We start from the raw sequence: 20,706 nt of genomic DNA on the forward strand, positions 1-20,706 counted from the left end.
GGCACAAGACTGCCTTTCTTCCCTATCCAGGCTGAACTGAGCAGTCACTAAATGCCTGCTGGCTTTTCCTCTATGCTGAGGTTTGTAAGAACACATTTCCTTCTTGACAGGATAATAATTTGATTATACTGATTATGTGTTCTTCACGCACAATCCCCATTCCACACTGATTGCTCTGAGTTTTATTATAGAAACGCCTCGAGGCATAGTTCATTTTGTGGAGAGAAAATGCTTTATGTATTTTAAGAGACTTGGTTTCTGTTTTCCAGAGCAAAACTGGAGAGCTCTAATCCACAAGTTTATGCCTGAAACAGTGAAAAAGGTTTTGGTTTTTTCCCACATATCCAGATTTCACAATGATACCTCTGGCTGTGGAAGGGAGAAAAGCAAATAAAGAAATGTGAAGTTGGCAACCCACTCCAGAATTCTTGCCTGGAGAATCCCATGGACAGAGGAGCCTGGTGGGTTCCAGTCCTTAAGGTCGCAAAGAGTCAGATACTACTAAGCAACTAACACTAACTAACTGAAAAGTTGTTATGATCTGTGTTATCCATGAACATGGTCTAGGAAAGAGGTAGCTGAAAGAGGTGAACACATCTCAAAGATGGAGGGAACTTAACCTGTTTACTGGTTGAATCCTGGGGAAATAAGTTCTATTTCTATTAAATACCAACATGCCTTAGTGACAGATACGAGTCAAACCCACTCTCCCCCACCTCCTGCAGCGCTTCACTGATGTCAGTGTGTGTGTATGTCTGTGTGCTAGTCACTCAGTTATGTCTGCAACCCCATGGACTGTCGCCTGCCAGGCTCCTCTGTCCATGGAATTCTCCAGGCAAGAATACTGGAGTGGGTTGCCATTCCCTTTTCCAGGAGATCTTCCCATTACGGTCAGGGTATCCTACATTACAGGCAGATTCTTTACCATCTGAACAACCAAGATGATGCCAGATGATCCCAAATTTCCTATATCCTTAAAAGGAGCAAAGTGGTAATCCTGAGATACTGATGAGCATCGAGAGACATTGAGGACATGAGGAGTCCCTTGAGAAGAAAGATAAGAGACCCACTGAGACCATAGTATTCTCTGTTGGAACAAGCCAAGATGGCTGCCCCTCCCTGACACTCGGTCCTCCTCCAACATCTCCACCTGTCACCTTGAAAAGGATAAAATCCAGAAATCCAGAAAAGACAGCTTTCATTTGCAGAGATAGAGTTCCTTAGGATTTGACTAAATTCAATATTGAAATAGAGATTGAATTTTTGTTTTTGTTTAAGTAACAAAAGCTACATTTTGGACATCTGGCTGTAGATTATACATCAAGCGGCTTTTCAAATAGAGAGAGAAGATCAAGAACTCAAAGACACTAAGTAGCTGTAATTGGCCAGGTCCCGTGTTTCGTATTTTGCATGTATTACCTCACGCATCCTGCAAAATAACTCTTAGAGTCTTATTCAGAGTTCTTGGAAAAAAAAAAAAAAGTGTCTTTATTCAAAGGCTTGTAAGGGGATGGTTTATTTTGTGGTGACATCCTCAGGAACACGTGTGAGCTGTGGATGGAAAGCTAGCACACCTTGTCCTCTGGAGATGGTCATTGCGGACAGCTAAGACTTGATCCATCTGGGTGCTGGGGATTGTGGAGAAAGTGCTTCTGACTCGGCGGCCCAAAATGGGGCCCCCAAACAGGAATATTTGCCTATCAGTTAACATTTCCTCTTTGATTGTTCATACCCTGGCACTTCAGAATTTGTGTGTGCCAGAATGGCTGAGTTTGTTCCATTATTGTCTGTGTGCAAAATTAGCAAGATATCCTGGGATAAAAAAAAAAAAAAAAAAAAAAGGATATATGCTAAATATCCACAGCTGGTTGCCACACAAGAGCCAGAATAGCTCAGCGGTAAAGAATCTGTTTGCAATACAGGAGCTACAGGAGACTCGGGTTCAATCCCTGGTTCAGGAAGTTTTCCTGGAGGAGGAAATGGCTATCCACTCCAGTATTCTCTCCCGGAGAATTCCACAGGCAGAGGAACCTGGCAGACGACAGTCCTTGGGGTCACAAAGAGTCAGACAGGACTGAAGTGACTGAGCACACACATACGGAGGATCGAAACATGACTTAAAATTCATTTCATAGATCTAGAGCTGACTTCAGGAGTGTGCAACCAGAGCAGTCATGCCCTGTGTTCAGAAGGGGCCTGCATTGGGGGATTAATGCTCTGTGAAATTCTAGTGAATGTTAACTTTGAGTTTGTGTTTTCTAAGTGAAGTCTGATGGGGCAATAATGCACCCATTGGGACTTGGAATATCACATTGAAACCATGTAACTCGGATTGGGACTTGAATCCCCAGTCTTTTAACTGAAATCATACACTTGATCACAGGACTTAATGAGGCTCTTATTCTTGATGTCTCCTTGCAGAAAGAACTTAGTGAGACAAAAAGTGATAGCTAAGAAGTAGGGGCTTCCCTGGTCGTGCTAGTGGTAAAGAAATTGCCTGCCAATGTAGGAGACCTTAGAGACTTGGGTTCAGTCGTGAGTGGGGAAGATCCCTTGCAGGAAGGCGTGGCAACGCACTCCAGTGTTCTTGCCTGGAGAATCCCACGGACAGAGAAGCCTGGCTATAGCCCATAGGGTTGCACACAGTTAGTCAGAACAAGCGACTTAGCACTCATACACACAGAGATTTATTTAGAGAGAAACATGTTTACAAATAGATTGTGGCCCATCTCAGAAGGTCAGAGCAGCATCAGAGTATGGGGTTGTCAGTTTTGTAGATTAATGAGTGGGAGGAGTATTCTAGCAATTTGGAGGAAGCAGTGGGGAATTCCAGGAATTGGGCCAACGCCCACTTGCCTGCAATGCGGGAGACTGAGGCTTGAGCCCTGGCTCAGGAAGATCCTCTGGAGAAGGAAATGGTAAACGAGTCCAGTATTCTTTTCTGGAGAATCCTATGGACACAGAAGCCTGGTGAGCTACAATCAGTTTAGTCGCTCACTCGTGTCAGATTTTTTGTGACCCCCATGGACTGTAGCAAGCCAGACTTCCCTGTCCATCACTAACTCCTGGAACTTACTCAAACTCTTGTCCATTGAGTCAGTGATGCAATCCAACCTTCTCATCCTCTGTCATCCCCTTCTCCTCCTGCCTTCAATCTTTCCCAGCATCAGGGTCTTTTCCAGTGAGTCAGTTCTTTGCAGCAGGTGGCCAAAGTATTGGAGTTTCAGCTTCAGCATCAGTCCTTCCAATGAATATTCATGACTGATTCCCTTTAGGATGGACTGGTTGGGTCTCCTTTCAGTCCAAGGGACTCTTAAAAGTCTTCTCCAACACCACAGTTCAAAAGGATAAATTCACTGGTGCTCAGTTTTCTTTATAGTCCGATTCTCACATCCATATATGACTACTGGAAAAACCAAAGTGTTTTTTTTTTTTTTTAATCTTACATTTACTTTATTATTATTTTTTTTAGTTTACTTTGATTTTTTTTAGTTTTCATATTTACTTTATTTTGCTTTACAATACTGTATTGGTTTTGACTAGAGGGACTTTTATTGGCAAAGTAATGCCTCTGCTTTTTATTTATTTATTTTGTCTCTGCTTTTAATATGCAGTCTAGGCTGGTCATAGCTTTTCTTCCAAGAAGCAAGCATCTTTTAATTTCATGGCTGCAGTCACCATCTGCAGTAATTTTGGAGCCCAAGAAACTAGTCTCTCACTGTTTGCATTGTTTCCCCATCTATTTACCATAAAGTGATGGGACCAGATGCCATGATCTTAGTTTTCTGAATGTTGAGTTTTTAGTCAACTTTTTCGCTCTCCTCCTTCACTTTCATCAAGAGACTCTTTAGTTCTTCTTCGCTTTCTGCCATAAGGGTGGTGTCATCTGCATACCTGAGGTTATTGATAATTCTCCCAGCAACTTTGATTCCATCTTTTGCTTCATCCAGCCCAGCACTTCTCATGATATACTCTGCATATAACGTAAATAAGCAGGGTGACAGTATACAGCCTTGACATTCTTCTTTCCTAATTTGTAACCAGTCTGTTCCATGTTCGGTTCTAACTGTTGCTTCTTGACCCACATACAGATTTCTCAGGAGACAGGTCAGGTGGTCTGGTATTCCCATTTCTGTAATAATTTTTCACAATTTCTTGTGATTCACACAGTCAAAGGCTTTGGCAGAGTCAATAAAGGAAAAGTATATGTTTTTCTGGAACTCTGTTGCTTTATAAATGATCCAGTGGATGTCGGCAATTTGATCTCTGGTTCCTCTGCCTTTTCTAAATCCAGGTTAGTTCACAGTTCACGTACTGTTGAAGCCTGGCTTGGAGAATTTTGAGCATTATTTTGGTAGTGGATGAGTTGAGTGCAATTGTGTGGTAGTTTGAACATTTGTTGGCACTGTCTTTCTTTGGGATTGGAATGAAAACTGGCTTTTTCCAGTCCTGTGGCCACTGCTGAGTCTTCCAAACCTGCTGGCATGTTGAATGCAGCACTTTCACAGCATCATCGTTTAGGATTTGAAATAGGTCAACTGGAATTCCATCACCTCCACTAGCTTTGCTCGTAGTGATGCTTCCTAAGGCCCACTTGACTTCGCTTTCCAGGATGTCTGGCTCTAGGTGAGTGATCACACCATCATGATTATCTGGGTCATGAAGATCTTTTTTTAATAGTTCTTCTGTGTATTCTTGCCACCTCTTCTTAATATCTTTTGCTTCTGTTAGGCCCATACTGTTTCTATTCTTTATTGTGCCCACCTTTGCATGAAATGTTCCCTTGGTGTCTCTAATTTTGTGTCACTACATTTTTGGCTGCTTGATTGGTGGCTGCCTACTTCCCTCTCTCTGGTCTTCCTGGCCCCACCAAGCTTAATAACCCTCTTTTCCATCCTGAGACTCTGGCTGCTTCTTCCTAAGGCAGTGATCCAGTTATGTGTGTAGACAGAGGAAAGGCAACTTTGTTGTTGCCCTCTGTCCCAGTGGGAGCCTGGGCCCAGGGAGGTTCAGAGTCATGTATTCTGGGAGGGGCACAAGGCAGTGGCCTTTCTATCTGTGGCTCAGTGTCATGGATGGGCTATTTGAGAAGAGACTCAGATCTCCTAAATGCCTCCAATCCAGGCAAATGTATCACAGAAGAGGGATAGACGAGGAGGAATTTTTGCAAGACCTCTTCTTTGTTTGGAAGAGAGGGAAATCCTTTGAGATTTACCATCTTCAGTGGGTTGGAAATAGAGATTGCCTTCTCCACTGTACTCACTGCATTTTCTTTGTCTGATGGTTTGATGATTTGGATCTTGAGGTGGAAAAAAAGGACTGCCCCTCACAAGGTCAGTGCATTCTGAAAGAAAATAAGGACTGTCTGCTTTTCATGTGCAAAATGAACAAAAGCCAAGTTCACCACCTCCCCTCCCCCACCTGCCTAATCTAGTTCTTCTGATGCAGGGAGGTATTGATTCTTCTGCCCAAATCACCCTGGGGTGAATTCTTCAACTGGGAGTCTGCTGAATTCTTTCAAAGGAAACCTACTTAGCTGACTTGCCCCGTCTTACCCATTATTTCTCCAGAAACTGGCAGTTCCCTGCCTTCCTCTCTCTCACCCACCCACCAGCCTCAGCATTCTCTCCTGTTGTTCTGTGTGTCGTGAAAGTGTTAGTCATTCAGTAGTGTCCAACTCTTTACCACCCCATTGATTGTAGCCCTCCAGGCTCCTCTGTCCATGGAATTCTCCAGGCAAAAATCCTGGAGTGGGTAGCCATTCCCTTCTCCAGGGAATCTTCAACCAAGGGCTTGAACCCGGGTCTCCTGCATTGCAGGCAGATTCTTTACCATCTGAGCTACTATTTTCCCATGCTTAAATATGGTAATAAATTATCTTTTCAGAAGTAGTCATCTCTTGATCTATCAACTTCATAGACCTGAATAAAAGCAAAAATCACAGGTACATTTTAAAATACCCACTGGTTCAATTTTCATTTTACACTGGGCCCTGCCATTATGTAGCAAATCCTACTTTAGGAAAACTGTTAAAAATAGGTTAAGTTTCTTAAAGTTACATCTGTTAAGTGGCAGTGTTGTAGAATCCATAGTCGCAAAACACACCTCAGAGGAGAGGTGAAGACAGTGGAGTACAGTTATTATACCAGTGGGTCTAAAAGGAATCAGTTCCCAACAAAGACCCTAGATGTTTCTGAGAGGCCCAGTTTTATACCCCCCTACATGACTAGTTACATCTTAGCAACCTCTTTGTTGTATATGACTGAGTTTTATAACAAATAGGTGCTAGGAGAACAATTAAGGTTAAGGGTGGGGGGGCATTGATTATACATCAAGGGGAGGATGTCTCCGTGTAACGTTAATCTAACACGGGCAACTTGACCTCAACTACCTTCTCCATTTGTCATTCTAGGGAGGGAAGTCTTCAGGAGACCTGGTTTTCATTAGCAACAGTTTCCTCACTCTTGGGCAAGGTTCATGCCCAGTTCATATCTTGTCTTTAAGATGGATGACAGGCTTCAAGATGGAGTTCCTCTTGCTTTTCTCACACTGGCCCCAACATTAGGCTCATTTTCTGTCTGTCAACTTTGGATTTTTGTTCCTTTTACACCACTCTGCCTGAGACACTGAAGTACCAACCAGCCACCCAAGAGACTGTTAAATAATGTGAGTTTAGGGAGTAGAGTTAGGATGTGGTGTTGAGATAGAGCACACAGGCACCAAGCAGATTCTAGTATGTTAAATTAATGGTGGCAGCTTAGTCATATCATATCCCAAGTCATATCCCACTTCTGCGACCCCTTGGACTAGCCCACTAGAGTCCTCTGTCCATGGAATTTCCCAGCAAGAATACTGGAGTGGATTGCCATTTTCTTCTCCAAATGAATGAATATACAATTGAATTAAATAAATATATTTCCTTAAAAATGTTTTGAGACCGTGGATAGCTCAGAACAAGCCAGGGATTTGAGGACTCTAGTCTAGGAAGAGTATTTCAGAAAGCTCTGAGAACTGTTCCACCCATTGGAAGAGAAGGCAGAGTTATATACATTTTATAAATGTAGACAGTAATGCTGTGTTGTGCTGTGCTAAGTCGCTTTGGTCATGTCTGACTCTTTGTGACCCTATGGACCATAACCCATAAGGCTCCTCTGTCCATGGGATTCTCCTGGAAAGAATACTGGAGTGGGTTGTTGTGCCCTCCTCCAGGGGATCATCTTGACCCAGGGATCAGACCTGCATCTCTAAAGTCTCCTGCATTGGCAGGCAGACTCTTTACCACTAGCACCACCGGGAAGCCCATGCAAGTATATAAATACACGTTTATCTGTATATATGCATCTGTACATCAAATGATGTTTTCTTGACACTTTACATAGTTCAAATCTCAGTGGCATCATGATGTTTCCTTACAAGATGAAGAAAGAATGCTATATTTGAGGAGTTGTCTGTTGATGCTGGGAGAATGTTGCTTTTGATTTAAAGTGGGCATTCTTGCTGATGGGGAGGTTTGGATGATGCATGAAGCAGACACACAAAGCAGGGAGAGGGGAGAGAGGATGCCAAAGGACAGATATTTTTTATGTTTAATTTTTTCTTGGCTTTCCGTAAAATATGAATAAGTAAAATTTAAATTTATTTTGCAGCGTTCTTCTTCTATGTACATAAAGTTGTATGTTTGAGATAATAAAATACAAAAGACTTTGTGATACCTGGCAGTATCAGATACTTTCTCAGTATCTAGAAAAAGATTTATTCTAAAATTTTGATCATTTTGAGTGATATTATTTATTTACTTTTAAATATGTAGTAATAATTTAGTCTTAGATTATCAGATTACTATCAGCACTTGAAATAGTGTTATTTTCTTCCAGGGGCATGCTCTTCACAGGAATTTCTGGCTACCGTATTCTACACATTTCTTCTTACCTCACTAGTGTCTTCTCCTCAAGCTTCTTTGATGGTACTGTTCAATTTCATATTCATCTAAATATTGATGGATCCAAGGGTTAGTTCCTGGGACCCATTCCTGTGTATACTTATTCCACAGATGATATTCAGCTTATGTGATTGCATGCTAAGTCACTTCAGTTGTGTCTGACTCTTTGGAACCCTACGGACTGTAGCCTGCCAGGCTCCTCTGCCCATGGAATTCTCCAGGCAAGAATACTGGCATGGGTTGCCATGCCCTCCTCCAGGGGATCTTCCTCTGATCGACCCTCTGTCTTCTACATCTCCTGCACGGGCAAGAGGGTTCTTTACCACTGGCATCACCTGGGATTCAATTATCATCTTTATTCTGATGATCCACAGCCCAGAACTCTTACCTTGAACACCTTTCTGCTCACTAATCATTGCGAAGAGCTCATCAAATAAGCACCACAGTTCTAAAGGTGGAAAGTGTGTTAGCTGCTCAGTCATGTCTGACTCTGTGACCCAATAGACTGTAGCCTACCCAGTTCCTCTGTCCAGGCAAGAATATTGGAGTGGGTAGCCATTTCCTTCTCCAGGGGATCTTCCTGACCTAGGTATCAAACCCAGGTCTCCCTCATTGCAGGCACATTTTTTACCACCTGAGCCACCAGGGAAGCCCCAAAGGTAGCAAACTGATATTTTAATATTTCCTCCCATGCACCATTAAAAAATCTTGCCTTCTTTGATGTGAACATGACATTTCCAGTTGTTTAGTCGAAAGATATTGGATTTATCTTAGAGTTCCCTCTTTTTATTTTTTTTAACTGCCCATATTATAATTTATCAATGAATTCTCTTGGCTTGCCCTTCTAAATATACCTAAAATCTGACCCCTTCTCACTATCTCCAGTCCAAGGTACTCTCATCTCTCCTTGGGCTCTGGTCCCCAGACTTCTACCTTTGTCCCTCTACAGTCTGTTATCAACAGAGTGGCCAAAAGTTTCCTGAAGAAGAACAAATCAAGTCCTTCTTTTACTTTAAGCACACTCCACTCAGATTCAAAGTACACTTTTTATAGGGATCCTTACAGCATCTGGCCCTCCCTCACCTCTCCAACTTCACTCCTTACTCTTCAGCCACCTTCCTATTCCTGGGAACAAACTCAGGGTCATGAGGCCAGTCTAGTCCTAACCCTGATTCTTTTCTCTCACATTCTCTATAATAAGCATGCTTACCTCCTTCATCCATCCATTCATCCATTCATCTATCCATCCATCCATCACATGCTCCATCATGTCCAACTCTTTGTGACCCTATGGACTTTAACCGACCAGTCTCCTCTGTCTATGGGATTTTCCAGGAAAAAAAAAAAAATACTGGAGTGGATTGCCATTTCCTCCTCCAGAGGATCTTCCTGACCCAAGGATACAACCCACATCTCCTGAGTCTTCTGCACTACAAGCAGATTCTTTACCACTTGAGCCATCAGAGAAACCCCTTACCTCTTCCAACATCTAGATAATTTATGCCCAGAATCTGTCAAATGGGAAACAGTCACTACTATTTTCAGGTTTATCAAGAAGTGTGAGAGGCACTGAGACCCTTAGCTGCTAAAAATCTAGGTTCTTTCTGTGCAAAGATTTTAATAGCAATCTATAGTACAGTACATCTATTTTTTTTGATATTTTGATGTTTTTATATTATGAAATTCTTTTTAAATTAGTTTTTTATATCACAAATTTATGTAAACTGGAATAAAATCTTAGCCCTAATTTCAGATGGAATCAGTTTTTAGTTTTCATCAAGATCTAGCCAATTTATAATCTAGTCAGCTCCTAGTTGAAACTGATGCTATTTGTGTACAGAATGTGATTTAAATACCAAAATTCTAAGACATGAACAATGATTCAAGAAAATGTCATTAATTCATTTAGCATGTTTATTAAAAGAAAGTGAAAGCTTAAGACTATTAGAAAGTCTTTTGGCATTACCTAAGCAAATGCAGTGCCTTCCAGTAAAGAAAAGAATAGCTTTGCTTCCTCCACTATTATCTCTAAATCCTATTTGTCTAAAAATCATTTTAAAGTTTGAGACCTATATGTACATGCATGCTTGCTCAGTCGCTTCAGTTATATCTGACTCTTTGCAACCCTATGGACCGTAGCCCACCAGGCTCTTGAAAGGTTGTTGTTGAATCACGACGCCGGGATTCTTGGCCCCCGGAGGAGAAGAATTCAATCCGGGGCCAGAGACGAGGCTTGATCACTCAGAGCTTTTGTGTAATAAAGTTTTATTAAAGTATAAAGGAGATAGAGAAAGCTTCTGACATAGGCATCAGAAGGGGGCAGAAAGAGTACTCCCTTGCTAGTCTTAGAGTTATATACTCTACAGTAAATCCAAAGAATGTCTGGAGGTTGTAAAGACCTCACCAGACCTACTCCCATAATTTACATTTTAAGATAACAGAATTAGCCAAGAGGTTTAATCAGAGGCTGTCCTTAGGCAGAATACATTGTTGTTATATAATCCTTGTAAAGAGCAGGTCTACTCCCATAATTTACAGAATTAGCCAGAAGGTTTAATCCAGAGACTGTCCTCAGGCAGAATACATTATTGTTATATAATCCTAAGGAATGTAGAGAAGGAAAAAAGGTTTGTCCTTTCTTCCTCCTTGAGAATTCCAGACCCCTCTCTCCTTGGGGACCCCTAGACTTCTTATCAACCTGCCTAGGAAATGACTCTGTCACTCTTCTGTCCATGGGATTGGATTCTCCAGGCAAGAACTGGAGTGGGTTGCCATGCCCTCTTCCAGGGAATCTTCCAGACCCAGATATTGAACCCACGTCTCTTACATCTGTTGCATTGGCAGGCAGGTTCTTTACCACTGTCATTACCCACAAAGCCCTCAAGATGTACACACTGCTATATTAAAAATGGATAACCAACAAGGACAATATAGCATAGGACTCTACTCAATGTTATGTGACAGCCTGGAATGGGGGGGAGCTTGGGGAAGAATGGATACTTGTATATGTATGGCTAAGTCCCTTTGCTGTCTTACATGAAATATCACATCATTGCTAATCAGCTATATTCCAATATAAAATTACAAAAAATAAAATCATATGTAAAATTTGCAAAATTGCCTTTAAAATTTACTGGAACTGAATTAGAATGTTTTCCTAAAATAACATGAAAATATATTGTCTGAAGTGAAGTCTCTCATTAATTTCTTTATCTTGATACATTTTTATAAAATAAACATAACTGCACTGAAGAAATTTTGAAAATAGAAAAAAAATCCTGTAACCAAATTCCAAACATACCTATTTAAATTTTACATATCATTTCAGTCTTGTATTAAATGAATGTTTATTTTTAATTATGTGTATGTTTGCTTCGTAACTCAGTCATTTCTGACTCTTGAAACACCATGGATTGTTGCCTATCCGGCTCCTCTGTCCATGGGATTATACTGGCAAGGATACTGGAGCAGATTGCCATTTTCTCCTCTAATTTTTAATATCAATATTTCAATAATAATTTATAAGTAGTATAAACATAATAAGCCAACATACTACAAAGGTCCTAAGGGAATCATTTATATAATCATTTTTAGGATAAAATTCAATAAAAAAATCCCCTTGAAAAATATCTTAAATGAGGTAGTAATTGATTTTTTTTTTTCTTGTTTAAATCTGGCATCCCAAATATGACAACTTCTTAATCTACATACTAGATGGTAAGCTCTTATTTTATTTTATTTTTTGCTGCTGTTCAGTGGCTCAGAAGTGACCAGCTCTTTGCAACCTATGGACTGCAGTATGCTAGGCTTCCCTGCCCTTCACCATCTCCCAGAGCTTCTCAAACTCATGTCCATTGAATCGGTGATACCATCCATCCATCTTGTCCTCTGTCATTCCCTTCTCTTCCTGCCTTCTATTTTTCCCAACATCAGTATATTTTCCAATCAGTTAGCTCTTCACATTAGGTGGTCAAAGAATTGGAGCTTCAGCTTCAGTATCGGTTCTTCCAATGAATATTTGGGATTAATTTCCTTTAGGATTGACTGGTTTGGTCTCCTTGCAGTCCACAGGACTCTCAAGTCTCTTCTCCAGCACCACAATTTGAAAGCTTCAATTCTTTGGCACTCAGCCTTCTTTATGGTCCAACTCTCACATCCATACATGACTACTAGAAAAACCATAGGTGCGGCTATATGGATCTTTGTCCACAAAGTAACATCTCTGGTTTTGAATACACTGTATAGGCTTATCATAGTTTTTCTTCTAGGGAGCAAGCATCTTTTAATTTCATGGCTATAGTCATCATTTGTAGTGATTTTGGAGTCCAAGAAAATAAAGCCTTTCACTGTTTCCATTGTTTCCCCATCTGCATGCCATGAAGTAATGGGACCGGATGCCATGATCTTCGTTTTTCGAACATTGAGTTTTAAGTCAGCTTTTTCACTCTCCTGTTTCACCTTCATCAAGATGTTCTTTGGTTCCTCTTCATTTTCTCCTATAAGACTGGTGTCATCTGCATATCTGAGGTTATTGCCATTTCTCCCCGCAATCTGGATCCCAGCTTGTGCTTCATCCAGCGTGGCATTTTGCATGATGTACTCTGCATATAAGTTAAGTAAGCAAGGTGACAATATATAGCCTCGATGCACTCCTTTCCCAAGTTTAAACCAGTCCTTTGTCCCATGTTCAGTTCTAACTGTCACTTCTTGCCCTGCATACATTTGAGGTGGTTGCATTTGAGGTGCTCTGGTACTCCCATCTCTTTAAGAATGTTCCACAGTTTGTTGTAGAAACTAGGAATGGGATCCCAGGGAAGCCTGGAGTGATGCAGTCCATGGGGTCGCAAAGAGTCAAACACAACTGAGTGACTGAACTGACTGACAGTTTGTTGTGATCCACATAGTCAAAGGCTTTGTCATAGTCAATAAAGCAGAAGTAGATGTTTTTCTGGAACTCTCTTGTTCTTTCTATGATCCAGTGGATTTTGGCAATTTGATCTCTGGTTCCTCTGCCTGTTTTAGATCAAGCTTGAACCTCTGGAAGTTCTTGGTTCACGTACTATTGAAGCCTAGCTTGGAGGATTTTCAGCATGACCTTGTTAGCATGTAAAATGAGTGCAATTGTGTGGTAGTTTGAGCATTCTTTGGCATTGACCTTCTTTGGGATTGGAATTAAACTGACCTTTTCCAGTCCTGTGACCACTGCTGAGTTTTTCAAATTTGCTGGCATATTGAGTGCATTACTTTAACAGCATCAACTAATAGGATTTGAAATAGCTCAGCTGGAATTCCATCACTTCCACTACCTTTTTTCATAGTGATGCTCCGTAAGGCCCATTTGACTTCACACTCCAGGTTGTCTGGCTCTAGGTGAGTGATCACTCCATCATGGTTAACAGGGTCATTGAGATCTTTTTCATATAGTTCTTCTGTGCATTCTTGCCACCTTTTCTTAATATCTTCTGCTTCTGTTAGGTTCATACCATTCATGTCCTTTATTGTGCCTATCTTTCCATGACATATTCCCTGAAATGTTGATTTATTGCCACTAAAAGCTCTTATCTTAGTGGCATTAAATCAACATTCATTTTTATCTGTTGTAGCTAAAGTGGATGGTAATTATTAAAACATTACTACTGGAAAACATTGCATTTTGAGAATCAAGCACAGCTGGGAGCTGCATGCTACCTCCAGCACCAGATGCTCCATTTGCTGTCATTGGTTTAGAATTATCTGCTCACATGAATGGTTGACAGAAGCATGGGGAGGTACCGAACATCTGTATTACTGCAACATTTATTAAATTTTTCTAGATAATGTATTTATATAACTTAACATAAAAAGGAAAAATAAAATATACACCAGAAAATGTCCTTTTTATCCAGTATATTCCACCTGGTCTCCACTCTTCTCCAAATAGGAAGTACTGTAATTCATCACATATTTTTTTAAAGAATTGCATAAGGAAGTAAATATAGCAGCATGTTTTATTTCATTTCTAAGAGAGGCAATAGCACACTGTACACACTATTCTGAAATCTTCCTCCTTTTCCAATATATCTTGGACATTTCTCCATATCAATACATAAGGAGATACATAGTATTACATTGCAGGGGCCTCTCATAATCCCTCAACTAGTCATCTGTAGAGAAACATTAACAAGTACATGTTAACAGGTGAACTTTCATTGTAAGGAAACATTTCCTTTTACCATGGTGTTAAACACTGCATAAGTTTCACATAGATCATTTTCTGGGTATGTGATTAAATCTGATACAAAGTGTTCTTCATACAGCATGAAAAGAATCTGCTGACTTCCCTTTATTCTTCTTTTCAATTTTAAATGACATGTTTTAACAATCTATAGGACAGATTACTAGAGTGAATGTATTAGTCAGAAATCAGCTTTATAATTTTTGTAGAAACTGATGACTATCCTGAAAAGGATGAGCCTGTTTTTATATAACCATAAGCAATGTGTCAGAGTGCACACCTCCTCCCACAGTCTTACCAAAGGAGTTAGCAACACTTGGGTTTATTTTTTATAGTCTCATGAGTGGGAAATTTTATGTCAATGTCGTTTCATAGTTTTAATTCCCATGTCTCTTATTGTAAGTGAGGTTGATGATTTTCTTAACACATTTGAAAGCTTTCTTATGTTTTCTTCCTGGGAATTGTCCATTATGTCCCTTGCCCAGTTTGAAGAGATGGGATTATGGAGCATTTTACCTCATCTGCTTGTTATGTTCAGGCCATTCATTTCAATTTTTATAAATTGTTTCCTTTAATTTTTATTTTACTTGGTTTCTTATTTAAGTGTAGTTGATTTCAATGTTGTGCCAATCTCTGTTGTAAAGCAAAGTGATTCAGATATATATATACATATATATATATGTGTGTGTATATATATATACTTAGTTTATATCATTTCCCATTATGGTTTGGGTAGAGTTCCTTGTGTTAGATAGTAGGACTTTGTTGTTCATCCATTCTAAATGTAATACTTTGCATCTGCCAACCCCAAACTCCCAGTCCATTCCTCTCCCTCCTCACCCAACCTCGGCAACCATATACCTGATTTTTATGTCTGTGAGTTAGTTTCTGTTTTGTAGATAGATTCATTTGTGACATACTTTTGTTTCTAGATATAAGTGACATCGGATTGTATTTATCTTTCTGACTTAATTCATTTAGTGTGATAACCTCTAATTGAATCCATGTTGCAGACACTGTTATTTCATTACTTTTCATGGCTGAGTAGTATTCCACTGTATATATGTACTCCATATGTGCCCATTCATTTGTCAATGAACATTTATATACTTTCCATGTTTTGGCTGTTGTGAATAGTGCTGCTATGAATGTAGCAGTGCATGGGTCTTTTTTTTTTGATCAAAGGATAATTGCTTTACAATATTGTGTTGGCTTTTGCATATAACTACTGAATTAGCCATAAGTATATATATGGCCCCTTTCTCTTGAACCTCCCCGCTACATCCCACCCCAACCCACTCCTGCAGGTTGTCACAGAGCACCCACTGGATTGAGCTTCCTGTGCCGATACAGCAGCCTCCCACTAGGTATCTTTTTTACACATGGTAGTGTATATACGCCCATGCTACTTTCTTGCTACCCTTTCAGTTTGCCCCACCCTCTTCTTCCCTCGCTGTGTCCAACAGCTTTGGACGCTGCATGTATCTTTTGAGTTATAGTTTTGTCCAGGTATATGGTCTGAATATACCTGAGATTCTAGATCATGTAGTAATTCTATTTTTAGTTTTCTGAGGAACCTCTCTACTGTTTTCCATAGTGGTTACACCATCTTACCTTCCCACCAACAGTGTAGGAAGGTTCGCTTCTCTCTACACCCTCTACAGCATTTATTATATAATTTGTTTTGTAAACATTTTTTTTAAAGAGTTCATGTGGGGAAAAAATAAAGAGGCTTCCCACATTAGAGCCTGATCCAGTATTTACGGTGCTAGCACTACAGTTATCAAGATTAATTGGCTCATGTGACTAGTTCAAGATGTCAGTTCTCCCTAGAGACAGATGACTCTCAGAAAGTCTGCTATTTTTATTATTCTGGGTGTTGCCCTGCCTCCACTGCTTTACTGGGCCATACTGAGTCCAGGAGGGATTTTCTACCAACCTGACATTTTCTTCCCCCAGTCAAGGTCCTGTTGAAGATAAAGTGTTATTCCAGGCTGTGCATCCTCATCCTCCAAATGTTTATTTCAGTTGATATTTACTACTAATGATTCCACTTGTTTCCGCAGTCTCCGTGAACAGTTCTGTTCCTTGCCTCTGCCCCCTTCCACGTAGCTCTTGGAAATTCCTTTGGTTGATTCCAATAGTTATGGGAAAACTTTTATGTATAATTTAGATTCTAGGTATTAAATGTTGTTAAGGAGTGATCATTAGTGTTTCTGCAAATTCACATGTTGAGGCCCCAACCATCACTGTGGCTGTATTAGAAGCCAGGAAGTTATTAAGTTTAAGTGAGGTCATGGTAGATAGAATTACTGTCCTTATAACAGTAACCACCAGACAGCTCTTCTTTCTACCTCTCTCCTCTTATGCACGAACTGAACAGTACCAGAAGGTTACATTCTAAGACAGATAATGAGAATTAGAGAATATATTGGTTTCAATGCAGTTATTAGAGCAAATGTGAAACAAAAGAACTACAGGAGCACACGTCCCTCCTATTTGGATGTATGTGGCTCACACGTAAATCCACACCATCCAGCTCTGCAAGCAGATGTTTCACAACTGGTTTTTCTTCTCAAAAGAATGATCATTGTTTTACTGGCGATAGTGATTGTGTTACTAATTACAGTTGAGAGATTTCTACATGCTAAGCTCTTGGAGATATGATCTTGTATACTAATTGTATAATATCATATACTATATAAATTGTATTATTCATACTGAACATTGTTTTTATACTCACTTCAAGTATGTGAACTCAGAATTAGTGAAAGATTAGCTTTCTTAGTTAATCTAGTATACTAATGATGAAAGGCAGAGCTAAGACTGAGATTCAAATCACCATGATGTCAAAGCCCTTGCTTTTTGAGACTACCAATTGGTTAATCCCAATAGTCTCAGGACAAGGTGCATCATGAAACTTTGTTGTGTGTTTTGATGATTTACAAATTAAACATAATGTGGGTAAAAAAGTGTGGACAATCCTTTGTTTCTCATTTAACCATATCTTAAATGAGCTTAGTTAACCACATTTGCAAAACCATGCTAATAAAGACACATGGCATAAACAGGTTGCTTTATTTTTTTAATCAGTAATATAGAATATTCTATCAACCAATAAACTGAAAGCCTAATTTTTTCTTTAAGATTTTACATCTTTGGAAAGAAAAGTGATTGTTGTCTCCTGATTTGAAAAAGCATATTATTTTCAAGACTTCAGTATTTGTATGTGTATCAATAAGCAAATATTTAAATTAATGAGCACTCTTATAAGTCTGATATATGATAGATAAAAATACTAGGGCTAGAGTAAACACCAACTACATTGCTTATTTGGGTAAAAAGCATTATAAAATATTAATATAACATGATTCAGTATAAAAAAATCAGCTTAATTTTCTTCTTTCATTTATCCCATGATGCTATAGCTATTAATTATTATGATTTATCTTCAGGACTATATATGAATATTAATTTTTATATATGGAAAGTAGAACTTAGAATCAGGAGAAGGAAGAGGGGTTTTTCAGGGAGGGGTTAGTTTTTTGTTTTGTTTTCGCTTTTTAAAAAATTTTTTTATTTATACCCAGTTGTACTGTTTTTATTCACTTATTTTCTTACCTTAAGAAGGTAAAACTTTTATAATAAGAGCAAATAATAAAATCATCATCATAATAAATGCCTCCAGGATAAAAATCTAGACCTAGAGAATATGCTTTTAATTATTTGGAACATGTATGTAAACATCTTCTAAATATTTCCAGTAAAGATGAATCAGTTAAGAAGTATTTTTAAGGGGCCACAAGATAGCGATTATATTAGCAATATGGTAAATTCTCCATGTAAACCTATCAGTGAGTTCCCTAATAATACTCTGGAGAACTTTATATAGTTTTGTTGTTTTGTTTTTACTATAGTTCAGTGAAGTTATACTTTAGTAACCAACAAGAATTAACTGGCATGAACACAGGGACTTTATTCCAATTAGGGGACCCTTCCTTATATTTTGTCTCTTGAATGATTTTATTATACAAACATATTATCTGCTTGATTCTCTAATTGCTAAACGCTATAAAACAGCATACACAGGGAAACCCAATAACTAGAGATAGGAACATCAAATTGCAAATAAGGACTCTGATAGTAAATGTAAAACCCTTTACTTTCTGAGCTCTCTCAAAAAAATGAATATTTAATGTATCTTATTCTATTAATAATTAAACATTTACTAATGCTTCAAAAATATTTGGGTTAATTTTTCTCTTACAGGCTTGAGAGATCAATAACAGTATAGATGATGAAAGTCTTCCATAATTTCCCTGTGTGCTTTTATTTACTGTAAATCGACATCTCAAAAGAAAATTTTCCTACCATTGAAGGCAAACCCACCTATGTAGAGATTGTTCCTCGAGTTTATCCTCATTTGCAAGGATAGGAGAATGAGATCTGTTTAAAACATAAGCATCTTATCTTATTGAAGCTATTAGAAGACTCTTGAATATGTATCACTTTGATTTTTCTAAGTCAGTAGATATATATATATATATATATAAATGTGAGAAAACTTACTTTTATCCTAAACATTGTGTGTAGTTGAGTATCAGACTGCATACATTTACTGTTTAATTTTAGGAGAGTATGCTAGATATAAAAAAGAAAAGGCCTTCCTTATCTTTATATTTAATTTTTTTGGATAGAAAAAGTAACATGTAATAAAAATAAATGTGATTCAAATGCTTCAATGGGATGTCTGTATAGCAAAAAATGATAACACTGCTAACACATTTCAAGGGTTTATTAAGAATTAGAAAGTGTTCTCAATTCTTTATCTTCTTTTGGCTCATGTAATACTAACTACAGTCTATGAAATAGGTCCTACTGTCCTACTCATTCAACAGCCAGGAAACTGAAGCTTTGAAATGTTGCATAATTCTCATCTCAAGGGCCAAAGGCAAAAAGACAAAGCTTAATGATTTGGACCTCAGTTCAGTTCAGTTCAGTCGCTCAGTCGTGTCCGACTCTTTGCGACCCCATGAATCGCAGCACGCCAGGCCTCCCTGTCCTTCACCAACTCTTCTATCTATTTAAATCCAATGTTAGAAGAAGATGTTGAACTCAAATAGAACTGGTTTCAAATCTCATTTCTCAAGTAAGCTATTCTGAGGCTTAGTATCTTCAACTAGAAAATGATCATGAAGCAATTTAATTAAATTAGGTAATAGATTTAACATATAGCCCATTATATAGCACTATATAGCATATTAGTAGATGCTAATTGCTATACTTTATTAATATAAATTTTATGAATATAGACTCTAATGTCAAGGTAGAAATATGTACTTAAATTTATTATTAAGGTTGGTTGATGATGTCTGGGTCTTCCATAAAGATATTATTTTAAATAGTTGTGTCATTCTTCCTCCTCTAAAATACTTTGTACTCTAGGGTTCCAGGGTTCTGCCCCATACTACCACTACTATCACCCTGCATATTTCCCCCATTTCTTATACAGGAGTCTAATCTTCCGATTTTTACTCTAAATATTGAACACCCTATATGGAGACCTATGCTGCATGCTCTTATCCATTTTAATTTCCTCCAACATGATTTTAATACTCAGTGGCTTTAACTTACCTTCGTATCATGCTGACTCTTGTGCTAATATCTTAAGTCTTGATCTCTCCACTGAGCTACACACTAGTTTAGTTTAGATGCCTCATCTTTTGGATGACTCATAGGTAGCAGATACTAACTTTACAAACAAAAAATATCACCTCCTCCTTGTTACTCTGTACCACTTTTAATTCTTTTTGAATTTTATCTTCTCATCTAACAATCATAAAGTCTGAAACATAGTTAGCTTATCTATCTGTCTATCTTTATGCCCTCTTTGCTAGTACCTTATTCTTAGCTACTCTCATCTTCAATTTTTAAGGGAATATTTTAATTTTCTCTCTTTAATTTTTTCTTCTTTGAAATATTTTTTTAAATTGAAGTATAGCTAATTTGCAATGTAGTGTTCAGCTCAGTCGCTCAGTTGGTTCCGACTCTTTGCGACCCAACGAATCACAGCACGCCAGGCCTCTCTGTCCACCACCAACTCCCAGAGTTCACTCAAACTCATGTCCATCGAGTCGGTGATGCCATCCAACCATCTCATCCTCTGTCGTCCCCTTCTCCTCCTGCCCCCAATCCCTCCCATCATCAGGGTCTTTTCCAATGAGTCAACTCTTCGCATGAGGTGGCCAAAGTACTGGAGTTTCAGCTCCAGCATCAGTCCTTCCAATGAACACCCAGGACTGGTATCCTCTAAGATGGACTGGTTGGATCTCCTTGCAGTCTTCTCCAACATAGGTGGAGTATCTATCAATTTAAAAAATATTTGAAAGAATAAAAAATAAAATAGATAAAATACTCCCTTAAAAAATTAAAGATGAGAGTAGCTAAGAATAAGGTACTAGCAAAGAGGGCATAAAGAGAGACAGACAGATAGATAAGCTAACTATGTTTCAGGAGATATATAGGCAGTTTTCTCCAACACTACAGTTCAAAA

The 20,706-nt window shown here is 38.7% G+C and overlaps 1 protein-coding gene across 6 annotated transcripts in view; it reads left to right on the plus strand.

Moving 5' to 3' along the window:
• Positions 1-20,706, plus strand: part of CDH18 (cadherin 18) — a 1,280,123-nt gene that overhangs the window by 815,166 nt on the left and 444,251 nt on the right. The gene's annotated exons all lie outside the window — the stretch shown is intronic.

The sequence above is a fragment of the Ovis aries genome, chromosome 16 (assembly GCF_016772045.2).
Source record: "Ovis aries strain OAR_USU_Benz2616 breed Rambouillet chromosome 16, ARS-UI_Ramb_v3.0, whole genome shotgun sequence".
NCBI classification, from domain to species: Eukaryota; Metazoa; Chordata; class Mammalia; order Artiodactyla; family Bovidae; genus Ovis; species Ovis aries.